We start from the raw sequence: 13488 nt of genomic DNA on the forward strand, positions 1-13488 counted from the left end.
TGAATTACTTTGTCTTCGGGTAATTGAACCATATTGCCGGAGAGACAGATCCCATACACGTGAAACAATTAGAGAATGATAGGTTCAGGTCGCAGCACCAGAGAGGAGACATCCTTGCCAAATCAGTCCACACACATCAAAATTAGCTTGAGAGCTCCCCAAAGTATGGTGGCCTACACCGTGGCCATAAATGTCCCATATTATGACATTCCCTCGGTATGCCCGGGATATGCAGCTGTGGGTCCAAACTCATCACGACAAAGAATTAAAATGGCATTATCATTCTGTAATGAGAAAGACCACGAATCAAGAGGAATCAGTTTTGCCTGCCAATTTGCAACAATATTCATTTCAGAATTCTATTAGGGCAATATAAAAGCAACCCAGTGAGGCATCTTTGTTTTGGTTCTGCTGGGATTTGCTTCCAGAATCACCACCGGGAAGCCCAGCCTCGACAAGGGGAAGAGTCTAAGTGCTGAAAGGTGATGAGGAGTAAGATGTCCTGGTGGATTTTCGTGCGCTTGGATCACCCCGCAGCCGGCGGAGTCACTACTCCCTTTTCCTGCCGAACGTAATGTGGGAGGCTGCCCTTTCCTTTTTTCGCAGAGATCAGTATCATGCAACATGACTTGCCCTGCCTGTCAGCACATGATTTTGATTTTTGGATTCGACAACCTCGGCAGGGTCCGCATAGGACTACAGGATTGAATGGGGACCGGGCTCCATATAAAAGATGAGGGCAATCGGAGCTTTTCCCTGGCCTAGGGCAGAGCAAACCCTAAAGACCAGTTCAGATCAGGGACTAACTGGAAGATGCAATGCCTGGCATGTAGCCACTAGCCACATGTGGTGACCGAGCCCTTGAAACGTGGCTAGTTTGAATTGAGATGTGCTCTAAGGGTCAAATACACCCCCGGTTTTGAAGAGTTGGTATAGAAAAGAAAAGATGTAAATTATCTCATTAAAAATTTTAGATTGGTCTTATGTTAAAATGCGGATATTTGGGATACATTTGCTTAAATAAAATATACAATTATAGTGAATGTCAGGGGTTTCTTTTCACTTTTTTAAAATGGGGCTACTGGAAGAAATGCAAATTAGGTATGTGGCTTGCATTATATTTCTATTGGCAGCTGTTGCTGGTGGAAAACGCTGTGTTGCCAAATGCTGTTCTCAGGAGGTGAAAAAAAACCTTTCAGTTCATCTTCAGATGCCCAAATAAATCTTGCCCCCCTCCCACTGCAACAAAAATATTACAATAATAAAGCATTTGTGTCAACCAAAAAGTATCCCAAAGTCTTTTGCGCCTGTAGGGAGACCTGCCGCCAATAAGGCATTAAATTTGAGGGAAACATTTCTGCAATTACTGATCAAATACAATACAGCTAAATTTCACCTCCAGCATATCATTTTGATAATGGGTATGGAAATTATCCATTCAATAGCTATTCAAAAATAACTCAGGAAGATTGGTTACTAGATACTTCACAGACCTTCAGAATAATCCTTTCTAATCAGGCTGGAGAATTCAATAGGCAACATTCGCCGTGGACAAAATAACCTTTCCGGGGCTTGCAGGGCTGCGGGCTCGCCCCTTCTCCCGCCAGCCGTCCAGGAAGGGAAATCACGAGCAGGCAAAAAGGCAGAGACGGTTTTCCTGGGGGCCGAGCTGCTGCTGCCCACTACCCACCGATGCTCAGTGCAGACAGCTGGGCCTGCAAGTTAAGTGAGGCGCCTCAGTACTTATCAATCAGGAATCAGCAGGGCTTCTAGAGTTGTCCTCATTAAATTTAAAGTATATTCTCTCCCCAGCAGCAAACGTCTCCGGTGCCATCCATTTCTGCACAGCCAATCTTAGGCAATCAAAGAGTGTTGGCCTCATCACTGTCTCCGAACAGATTTCCAGCTTGACACAGCTCTTCCCAGCTTCCCTGATCTGGGACAACGAGTAGCTCTCTCCCTCTGGTTGCCACCAATTCGTCGCTGCCTCTAAGCCTTTTCGGATCCTTTCATCTTCTCGCTGCCGTTCTCAGGGCAGGACGCTTTTGTCCATAAAATATGCCACTCCTACCTGTCCTAGCAGAAACGCTCCTTCATCCGTATTCATCACCGGGTCCCGTATCTCCCGGTTCTTAGCACATGGTAGATGCCTCATGTTGGATGGCCCTTGCTTACTTACTCAAGAAGGCCACGTGGGGAGGCGGAAGAGAACATGGTCACTAACTGGGATCAGGAAACATCGCTGTCCACCTGATCAGCAAGTCACTTAACCAATCTATGCCTCAGTTTCTTTCTTTTTTTTATAATAATATTTTTTTTATTATATTAGTCACCATACAGTACATCCCTGGTTTTTGATGTAAAGTTCGATGATTCATTAGTTGCGTATAACACCCAGTGCACCATGCAATACGTGCCCTCCTTACTACCCATCACCAGCCTATCCCATTCCCCCACCCTCCTCCCCTCTGAGGCCCTCAGTTTGTTTCTCATAGTCCATAGTCGCTCATGCTTCATTCCCCCTTCTGGTTACCCCCCCTTTCTTTATCCCTTTCTTCCCCTACTGATCATCTTAGTTCTTATGTTCCATAGATGAGAGAAACCATATGATAGTTGTCTTTCTCTGCTTGACTTATTTCACTTAGCATTATCTCCTCCAGTGCCATCCGTGTTGCAGCAAATGTTGAGAAATCGTTCTGATGGCTGAGTAATATTCCATTGTATATATGGACCACATCTTCTTAATCCAGTCATCTGTTGAAGGGCATCTCGGCTCCTTCCACGATTTAGCTATTGTGGACAATGCTGCTATGAACATTGGGGTGCATATGTATGCCTCAGTTTCTTTATCTGAAACCTGGGCGTAAGTATATAACTCCTTCCTTGTGGGATTATTGTGAGACTCAAATGAGAGACTCACGAAGCGTGAAGAGCTATAGACTTTGGTTCGTTCAATTGCGGTGCATTGGACGAGCCCTTATTTTGTGCCAGGCGAAAGAGGAGGAGCCAGGTTTATGATGGCAAACAATGGCGGGGGCAGGGGGAACGTGGAAGAGGGAAGGAGGTGGCATTTGTATGGACCAGAAGGAAGAAGTGGGTTCTGCTAGACGGAGGAGGAAGACGTGAAAGGCAGAGCGGGAGTGTTCAAAGGCAAGAGATAGTTTGGGAGATCTCGGAGCACGTCGTGCGGCTGGAGCTCAGAGCTCAGAGCTGACTGTCAGGGGAGAGGTCGCTGCGGCTGGCAAGAGGGGCTCAACCGAACACAGACTGAAGAGTAGCAATTCAAGCCCCATAGCTAAGGGTAGGCTGAAGGAAGTTTCTGGAGCAGCTTTGCAGTCTGGAGATTCCACTCCGGTGGTTGACTAAAGAATGGGAAGAGGACGTATAGGACAAGAGACAGGAGGAACAGGTGGAAGATGACTAATTCAAAGCAGATAAATCAACATTTCCCTGTGGAGTCTCCAGAACCCTAGTCCAGAGACAGCCTCTGTGAATCATGGCCTCTGAGGCTAAATATTTGGGAAATGCTGCCCATTGCAGGCCCCTCTTGAATATTCAGAAACCACACTAACATAGTCTTCTAGTCTCTGGGAAGTCTTTGTTTAATCTAGCATTTTCTAACTTTCATTGACCACAGAATTCCTTTTGTTCCCCCCAGAAAGCCCAGTAACACTAGTGTGCATTCGTGTCAAAGTCGCGAAGGACAGCGAGAGACCTAGAAATGCTTACAGGTTGGAGGGGGCTAAGGAGATTGGATGACAAAAATGCGTCATATAATTCGGAGTTCGGGCCTGGAACACAAAAAGGACATGAGTGGAAAACCTGGTGACATCCAAGTAAAGCCTGGAGTTTAGTTACTAACACTGTACTAATCTTAATAGTTTTAGCTTGGACAAATTTACCACGGTTATGTAAGGTGTTCACATCAGGGAAAGCGGAGCGAATGACACAGAAACTCTCTGTACTCTTTGCAATTCTTCCGTACATCTAAACTTAATTCAAAATAAAAAAAAATTAGGGATGCCTGGCTGGCTCAGTAGGCGGGGTGTGTGACTCTTGATCTCAGGGTCGTGAGTTCAAGCCTCACGTTGGGTATACAGTTTACCTAAAAATAAGTAAATAAAGTCTTAAAAAACAAAACCAAAATAAAACATTTAAAAAATACTAGTGTCTAGCGGCGCCTAGGTGGCTTAGTCGGTTAAGCGTCAGACTCTTGATTTCAGCTCAGGTCATGTTCTCAGGGTTGTGAGATCAGGCCCCATGTCAGGCTCCGCGCTCAGTGGGGAGTCTGCTTGGGATTCTCTCTCTCTCTCTCAAAATAAATAAATACATCTTTAAAAAAATACTAGTGTCCATCTAAACGGACTCTGGAAATTGTGGGATAAACTGATTTTAGGCACATCCAGGTTTAATAATGTATTTCATTTATTTTTTAGCATTTGGAAATAAACATAATCTCTTTTTTTATTAGATAAACAAAACTCTCCCTCAAAATCTTACCATCAATATAAGTAAAAACATCTAGCAACATCCAGCACATAATCGAAAGTCTGTAAATCCAAGTCCCTTTTTCCATCCCTTTCTTCAATTTAGAGAACAATACTGCTGAGCCGTTATTTAGGGCTATTTTATTTAACCAAAAAGCTATGCTTAAAAGTTGGAGAGCCATGTACAACTTGTTCCCTTTGCACAGCAGAGGGAGAAGATGGAAAAGGGCATTTGGCACTCAGTTATCCAATCTTCCTAGGGCAGATAGGAACTGATCCCGTGCAATGCCCGATGTTCCGTTCCACCGTGGTGTTAATTAAATAATAGGAAAGCCTAAGATAATGGGTTTTTTTTTCCTAAGCGCCTCAAATGACCTTAAAAATGTGCCGAGTGTGAAATAAGTAAATTATATACAATCAATAGAAGTCAAAGAGGTTAAGTTTTAAAAGAAATTCTTAACATAAAATGTACACGTGGTACAAACGATACCCTCCACCCCCCAACACACACACACGTGCACACGCCTGTGCTCGCCTCCTTCTCAGCAGTCTATCGGCTTTAGGATTTGCCTGCAGTGGCGGGGTAAAGGACCACTGATGGGCTTAAAGCAAATCATGTGGCTTTTGAGGCTGTAGCTCAAGGGATGTGCCAGTCAGCCTGGGGAACATGGCATTCTTTTCAGGGTGCTGGTCTCGCACCCCATCCCCCGGATGTACAGTTCATTGGGCACCTGGAGTCCCTTCAGGGTGTCTCTGACAGCATCTTTGACTGATTGACTTTATTCCCACACGTCATCTGTTTTATCTGTGTTGAGAGAACAATGTCCTGACCTCTGATAGTTCACAAAACTGAAATGATTCTTTTTTTTAAGATTTATCTATTTATTTTAGAGAGAGAGCGAGAGAGAGTGGGGGAAGGGAGGAGGGAGAGAGAGAATCTCAAGCAGACTCCCCACTGAGCATGGAGCATGATGTGGGGCTCGATCTCACAACCCCTGAGATCGTGACCTGAGCCAAGGCCAAGAGTCGGCCACTCAACGGACTGAGTCACCTAGGTGCCCCTAAACTTAAATGATTCTGTCCGCACTGTGTGTCGGGGTTGGGGGAACAGGGGGGATACTGTTGTTCCTCACAGAGTCTGGGCTTCCCGGCTCTCACCTGCCAGTGTGTACACCCCAAAGCGAACAGAGCAACCTATATTCCTGAGGGAACCCCGATTAAGCCTCAGTGTCCGGTCAGATGAGGCAGAGGATGTAATGAGCCTAGAACAGTCCCGGAAAAGGGGGGGGGGGACGGCCTGGGGGCGGGAGACAGCCAAGGCAGCTACCCTAGACAGGCGGGGATTCTGGTTCCAGTTGAACGCCTGCCAGCCCGAGGCACCAGTCATCTCAAGGGACTGTGAGTGCGGATGGGGGGATGCGTCATCCTTCCATTTGGAAGGAATAGAATCTTTCTTACTAATGTTCATGATATAAACGGCTTTATTTTACTCTCGGCTGTTAGGCCCCTGAGGAGGCTGACTAGGATCTAGAGGAAGCTAGAAGGAAGCAGATTTCAGACCAAAATAAGAAAGAACTTGTAGTAGAAAGAGCTTGCTAAAGACAAGCGTGGCAGCCTCCGGGCACAGTGAGCTCACTCTGGGAGTATTCAAAGCAGAAGATGAAATGCCATTTGGCAGGAAAGGTACGGAGAGGAATCAAACATAATCAGGGATGGAGAAGCTCAAAGGGCTCTCCTTTAAGCCAAGATCCATCTATTTGACTTTGACGAACAAAGACACACACACACACACACACACACACACACACGCACACTCTTCCCCTCACCTCGGGGCCCTCAGAGCAAGCCGAGGTGGAATTAGGGTGTCCCACCGGTGAGTGTGTGTGTGTGTGTGTGTGTGTGTGTGTGTGTGCGCACGCGCGTACTTGGGGAAGTACGTGTTGTGTGCGTGGTGGGTGGCGGGAGTCACCTAAGGGAAGGGGGCAGACGAGATTCTGTCGTTGTGGAAAAGCAGCAATTGTTTAGAGAAGACAATCCTAGGTTCCTAGGGTTTCCTTGAAAAGTCTAAGCTTCCTGGGACACCTGGGGGGCTCAGTCGGTGACGCGTCTGCCTTCGGCTCCCGCTGCCTGCTGCTCCCCGTTTGTGCTCGCTCTCTCTCTCTGACAAATAAATAAATAAAATCTTTTTTAAAAAGTCTACGTTTCTTTTCTATTTTTTTAAAGATTTTATTTATTTATTTGAGAGAGAGAGAGCAGGAGCAGGGGGCGGGGCATAGGTTAGACAGAGAAGCGGGCTCCCCCGACGTGGGACTCGATCCCAGGACCCGGAGATTGTGACCTGAGCCCAAGGCAGATGCTTCATCGACTGAGCCCCCCAGGCGCCCCTAAACTTCTTTTCTAGCGATGGTCACCTAGTTCTTCCTGAATGCACTCACCAAACTCCTGTTAGCCTGAAGAAGAGGGGAGATGGATACTCCCACCAGTTCAGAATTACAAAGATAGCTAGTATCTAAGCGTTCGCTATGCTCCAGCCTGAGAACTTCACCCGCATTGAATTAATTTAATCCTCGCCACAGTCGTCTGAGGTAGGCGGTGGGTTCACTCCCAGTTCACAGATGAATAAACTGAGGCCCAGAGCTGTTAAGGGACGTGCTGAGGCCCACAGCTATAGACGGCCCTGCCCTGGAGCCTGAGCTCTTACTTACTGGATGATACTGCCAAATGTTATAAACCAGGATCCCTGGGACCTAGCTGTCTGAGGGCCCACCACTTCGAGGAGAAGAGAAGGAAATTGCAGCCCAGGGGGCGAGGACCTCTGCATGTAGCTGTTTTGGTGCAGTTCCTTATCAGGCCTTTAGCCCCGCATGACGTGGCCATCTCCGTGGGATGGGCGAGGGCAAGGGCAAGGGCATGCTCTTCTATGGGCGCCAGGGAAAGGGCTGGCTATCCTCCGACCCGGAGCAGCCAGGGGATGGGAACTTCCGAACAAAGGTTTTCCTCTCCTCCCCAGGCCAGAGCGGCGCCGATGGTTTGATTTTTCCCCTCTCATTTTTTTATCTGCAAAAGGAAGATGAAAAACAGATCTTTTCACTGAGCCATCTTGTAACTCATCGGGACCGCTGTCTTGAAAACGTATCTTCGTCAAGGTCACGATCAAATTAAGTCCTTCGTGGATTCTCATGGATCCCCCATCCCTGGAATTTCTCCCCCCGAAAGAGACCAATGGTGGTTTCGCACGCTCAGGATTGACGGAGAATGGAATTCAACAGTGGAGAGGAGATACTTTGTGTCAGAATACCGTTGCACCTAAGTAAATAAATAGAAAACGTGTAGAGACAGTCCTGTCTAAAAGCAGGCCCGCAGTCTCCCTGGGCTTCTCTCTAAAAGAGCCTGGGTACAACACAGCAGCCACTCTCGTTATTAGGCTGGTTCCCCCATAAAGGAAAGATTAATTAATGACCTCGATGGTTCAATGTACAACTATCCTTCAAACGCATTCACCCATCCTTTACTTCATTTTCTTTGTTGCTTTCCAATACAAGAGACAACAGGGTCCATATTCCTGCAGAACAATAGATTATTATCCTAATTATAGTTGCCTGGTGTTTTCTACACTTTTACCATTTTATTAAAACCAATTATCCGAGAAGAACCAATCTTTTATTTTTTAAGAACCAATCTTTTGTAATACCTACTCTATTGTTCTCATTTCTCTCTTGATTCTGATGAGGTCTTTTCAAAGGGTGTTTTATCCATAATTATAGACTGTAGGGCAATTGCTCAGAAACTGAGTCCAGGAAATATTTTGTTGAGATTAATTTTTCTTATACTTGTTTAGTTTTGTTTTTTTTTTTAAACTAGCCACTTAATAACCATATTTCTTTTCTGTAAGGCAGGCGCGCTGTCTGGAAATGATCAATATTAAAGCATGTTTTCAAAGAGTGAATAGTTTAGAAAAGTATAAAATAGTAAATACGAATGTTTTTTTGTTTCATGAAATGAATCTATCCTTCGCATATGAATGGGTGGGAGAAAACAGTGCCTCAAATGCCAGCATTCCTTCCTGATTACAGGGAGCATCTGATGGTATTCTATGTCGGCTTTTGGTCATCTCAGAAACCTATGACATTGGGACTGTAGTTTTTAAAAGTCAGTCTCGGTCAGAAATCATTTGGGTGAAGAGGTTGATGAGTCCAAAGCACAGGACAGGCAGGAACGGTAGGTTAGGGGATTTCAAGGGACAGCACCCTGCCTCCGACACAAAACCTCTCGTCCATCAACTTTCCAACTGTCTGAGTATCTCAGAGTAAGTAATACACCAGACACCTCTTACACATATGTGTACGTATACACCATGCCCACAAACACACAACATACTGTTCTCTTACTGCCTGGGAGGCACTATCTTCTATCACGTATCGTCCTATTCCTACCTTAACCCATACCATTTCTTTCTATTGTATTTTTAACATGCTGGTTGTAATCTCAGGACCCATGCATGGGTCATGGCCAGCAGTTTAAAAGCACAGTTCTTGGGGCTCCTGGGGGGCTCAGTGGGTTAAGCGTCCCACTCTTGGTTTCAGCTCAGGTCAGGATCTCAGGGTCGTGAGATCGAGCCTCACAGGGCTCTGTGCTGGGTGCGGAGCCTGCTTAAGACTCTCTCTCTCTCTCCCCCTCTGCCCATCCCCCTCCCCCTCTAAAAAAAAGAGCACGGTTCTTGGTAGGATTTGGGGTACGAGGGGTCATTCTGGGGATGGCTGGTGAAAAACTCTTTTTACCCCCTCCCCCCCATGGCCCTAGTGCCCTTCTCTTGCCGCATTGGGTGGGTGCCTCGCGGCAATGGGGAGAGAGCCCTTCGTTCCGCTCCTGGGCGGTGGGTCTTCATGTAAGCCTCAGGGATTGAACTTCACGAGGCTTTTCAGCAGCTCCGCCGACTCTCCAAGATGTCCATTTGCCCCTGCTTTCTTCTGCTCTGCCCGCAAGCTCGGGGGCTGCCCAGCAAGGCGTCCGTCTGATGGTGGGTGGGTCAATGGGATGGGTGTGTCATCTAAGTACAAATGGGGTCTACATCTGAGTGTCTACAGAAGTGACAGACAATTAACTGTAATTTGCTCTCAGCTTCCTGCCCTGTGCTAGAAGGATTGTCAATGTAAGCTTTTTTTTTTTTTTTTTTAGGGAAAACACAAGGGTTCCGCTTCTGCTTTCTTTTCTTTCTCCTTCTCCTTCTCTTCTCCTTCTCCTTCTTCAATCAGTGACACTTCATCTCTGTTCCTTACCCATTTAAGGTTAAGTCCCCTTTCTAGAACGAGCTGTAATCGCTTTGCATTTCACGCTGGACATTCTCTGTGCTTTGGAGACCGGTATGTTAGACTACTCACAGAGCAGCCCTTCTTTATGTCTTCATCCTGGCTGATCTGCCTTTAGTTTTTGAAAGAATTACTATTTTTAAATTTTAGGAAAAATTCACATTCCTTATAGCAATATGTATAAATGTGAAAAAGCAACGTAATTTTGAGAAGCCTCTGTAATCTTCCCCTGCAAGGACTAGACACTACCCACGTCTGTCATACCAGATTTTTCCTATGCTAACAAACCCATGCCAACATATGGATATTTTGAAAACCAGGATCCTACTATATACACCGATTTTTCATTTAACCATGTATTGTGGACATCTTTGTATATCCATAAAAATTTGACCGAAATAACTTTTTCCTTTGCTACATGGGATCCCACTGTACAGATGGCTCATCATTTCTTTACTTAAGAAATTTTTTGGGGGGGGAGGCACCTGGGTGACTCAGTGGGTTAAGCGTCTGCCTTCAGCTCAGGTCATGATCTCCAGGTCCTGGGATCGAGCCCCACATTGGGCTCTCTGCTCATCGGGGAGTCTGCTTCTCCCTCTGCCTCTGCCCCTTCCCCTGCTCGTGCTCTCTCTCTCTCTCCCTCTCTCTCTCAAATAAATCTTTAACAAATATTAAAATTTTTTATTAAAAAAAATATCTTTAATTTTAAGTAAGCCCTACACCCAACGTGGAAAGCTCAAACTCACGACCCCCCGAGATCAAGAGTGGAACACTCCACAGACTGAGCCAGCCCACCACCCCAGCTCATCATTTCTTTAACCCGTCTGCCATTGCCTATGCAGGTTGTTTCCCATTTTTCACTCTTAAAAGCAAAATTGTGATAAACGTCCCGGTGTAGACATCTAGTCACATATTTACAATTATTTCCTTCAGATAATTTCTTAGAATGGAATTGCTAGATTAGCAAGCGTGCACGTGTTTAAGGCTCTTGAAAATTATCTCCAAAATGCCCTCCAGAAAGGACAGACCAATTTCAACCCCATCACCAGTAAATAAAAGGGCCCATTTCCGCACACCCACACCAGCAATGGGTGTTCTCGTTCTTTACAACTTTAGCCAATACAATGTGCAAAAAATCCAAACCCCACTTCTGCCCCTTCCTTTCAGGATAGGTATTGTGAAAACGCCTTCCAAAAGTTAGTCTTGATTTATGCTCGTCCCGGTTGGGCATGCCCCTCTCTCTACCTCTCACCGGCTCTGGGATTAGTATTCACTCGCGTTGTTGTCAGTCTGATAACTGCACTCTAGGTGCTTAGTGAAATCCTTTACTTGACCTGGACCGTGGATGGGGCATCTGAATGTTGCCGCTTTCAACAGTCGGTGAGTGGTTCCTAACACCGTGACTAGTATGTCCTGCCCAGTTTCCTCCTTGCTCCCTGGCTCCAGAGTGCCAGGCTTGGCAGAGACCTTCGGGCACTCATGGCTGCAACTGTCCCGGGAGGCCTGGCCCACTTTGACTCCTTGTGGCCCCGGTTTGCTTGCCGTGGGCACGTGGCATTTGGCCTAGAGGAGAACCGTCTGCGTTCTGAGGACACCGACATCCTGGGTGAGGTGGGTGTTCTCCTGTTTGAGACGGATGGAGGGTATCAAAAAGAGGGCGGACAGCACCGGAGGTGAGCTTCTCTGGGGCACCGAGCTGTAAGCAAAGGGCAGCTTTGAGCCCTGGTGGGGAAGGCCCAGGGTTCCTATTTCCCATCAACCTGTCTTTTGACAGCTAGGTCTCAAAACCTGACGGATCCCTGTTCGGTGGGCTTCTGGGAAGTGGCGAGGAGCTCAGTTACCATCTATGGTGTTGTCTCGGTCAACAAGTGCTCTCCAAGTTTGAGCCAACTTTCCTGGAAACTTTCAAGCCCACCCTTGTTACAATCCAGATTCCCAGCCCTAGAATCTCTGGGGTTGGACCCACAAATTTACAATTGTAAGGATTGCCATTGTAAGGCCACTCGGGTGATTTGGAAGCACTTTTAAATTTGAGTTAAGAGCTCTTTTCAACTTCTTCTTAATCTTTATTGTGCATGGGTCACCTTGGAATCAAGTTCAAATGCAGATTTCTGGTTCTGTAGCTCTGGGGTGGGGCCAGTGAGTCTCCGGGTGGGACGGGAGGGACGGGCTCCCAGGTAATCCCCAGGCTGCTTGTCTGTGGTCTGCTTTGACTAGCAAGGCTCTAATTCATGCTGTGCTACTAACTAGTTGGCATTGCTACTGTCTTGGAGTGTGGGGACCCGGGAATGCATCACAGAAGAGGTGATGTGATAAGAGCAGGTGGCTCGCTTTCTAGGAGAAATGGAAACTAGTGTTTCTGAGAACCACCTGCTCTCATCGGATTGAAATGTGGGGCGCCTGGTCGGCTCTGTCCGGAGAGCATGTGCCTCTTGATCTCGGGGCGGTTAAGTTAGAGCCCCACGTTGGGTGTAGAGATCACTCCACCAAAAATACTCCAAGGATTTTGAAAGTTTGGTTTGTGGGAAATTGGAGGGAAGGTTGTTTTTAATTTTGGGGATTTCTTTCTTTATTTTAGAGAGAGAAGGGGGGAAGAGGCAGAGGAAGAGGGAGAGAATCTTCAAGCAGACTCCCTGCTGAGTGGGGAACCCGCCATAGGGCTTGATCCTAGGACCCTGAGAGCATGGTCTGAGCTGATACCAAGAGCCAGACCCTTAACCAGCTGAGCTCCCAGGCACCCCGTTTTTAATTTTCTTTAATGGAGGCATAACACACACACAGGAAGTACATCGACTTTAATTGTACAGCTCAGTAACCTTTTACCCATCTACGCATCCATGACACCACTCCCCAAACCAAGATAAAGAACATTTTCAGCATCCAAAAAACTTCCTTCAGGGCCTCCACCCAGTTAACAACCCCCCCAAAGGGAACCACTATTCTGATATCTGAAAGCATAGGTGAGTTTTGCCTGTTTTTGAATGTCATTGAATGAAGTGATACAGGATACATTCTTCTGGCTTCTTTTGGCTCGACATTAAATGCTGAGTTGTCGCATGCAGGGTACCCTCAAAGAGATGCTGTTAACGTTCTTAAAATATTTTGAAAGTCTGGTTTCGGCAAGATTTGGGGGGAGGTTGAGGCTTTTTGAATGGGGACGACCACAGAGGACGTGACTTAGCTGATGGGAACACCTGGAAGTGAACAAGCAAGACTGAGCTCTCGAAGCCTCTTTTGGGCTCTTCTTCCCTTCCTTCCTGGCTTGCGTTTACTGGAATGGCCTAGGCCTGGAGAAATCCCACAGAAGAGGCTGAGTTTTGGGCTGAGAGATCCCTGTGCCAGCAACTCCACTCAGCCACAGAACTGAATAGAAGGTGTGGTTCCCCTGTGCACCTGGAATTTTCTCCTTTGAATAGGAGAAATACTCTCATAGGAGTGACAGCAACACAAGACAGTGTGAGAACATTACAAGGTTATCAACCACAAAGGGATATAGGAGACGTGAGGAGGAAGGGATAATTCCAAATGGGAGGATTGAGGGAGACTTCCGAAGGAGTTGACATGTCAACTGGGCTTCCAGAAGGAATAAGCCAGCCAGGGGAGGAAAGGAAGGTGTTTATGGAAGGGATTTCAAAGCAGAGGGAACAGCATGAGCTAAGATGGGATGAGCTGTGGCCTTTCAGAGGCCGGTGATT

Source organism: Ursus arctos, chromosome X (assembly GCF_023065955.2).
Source record: "Ursus arctos isolate Adak ecotype North America chromosome X, UrsArc2.0, whole genome shotgun sequence".
In the NCBI taxonomy this organism is placed as follows: domain Eukaryota; kingdom Metazoa; phylum Chordata; class Mammalia; order Carnivora; family Ursidae; genus Ursus; species Ursus arctos.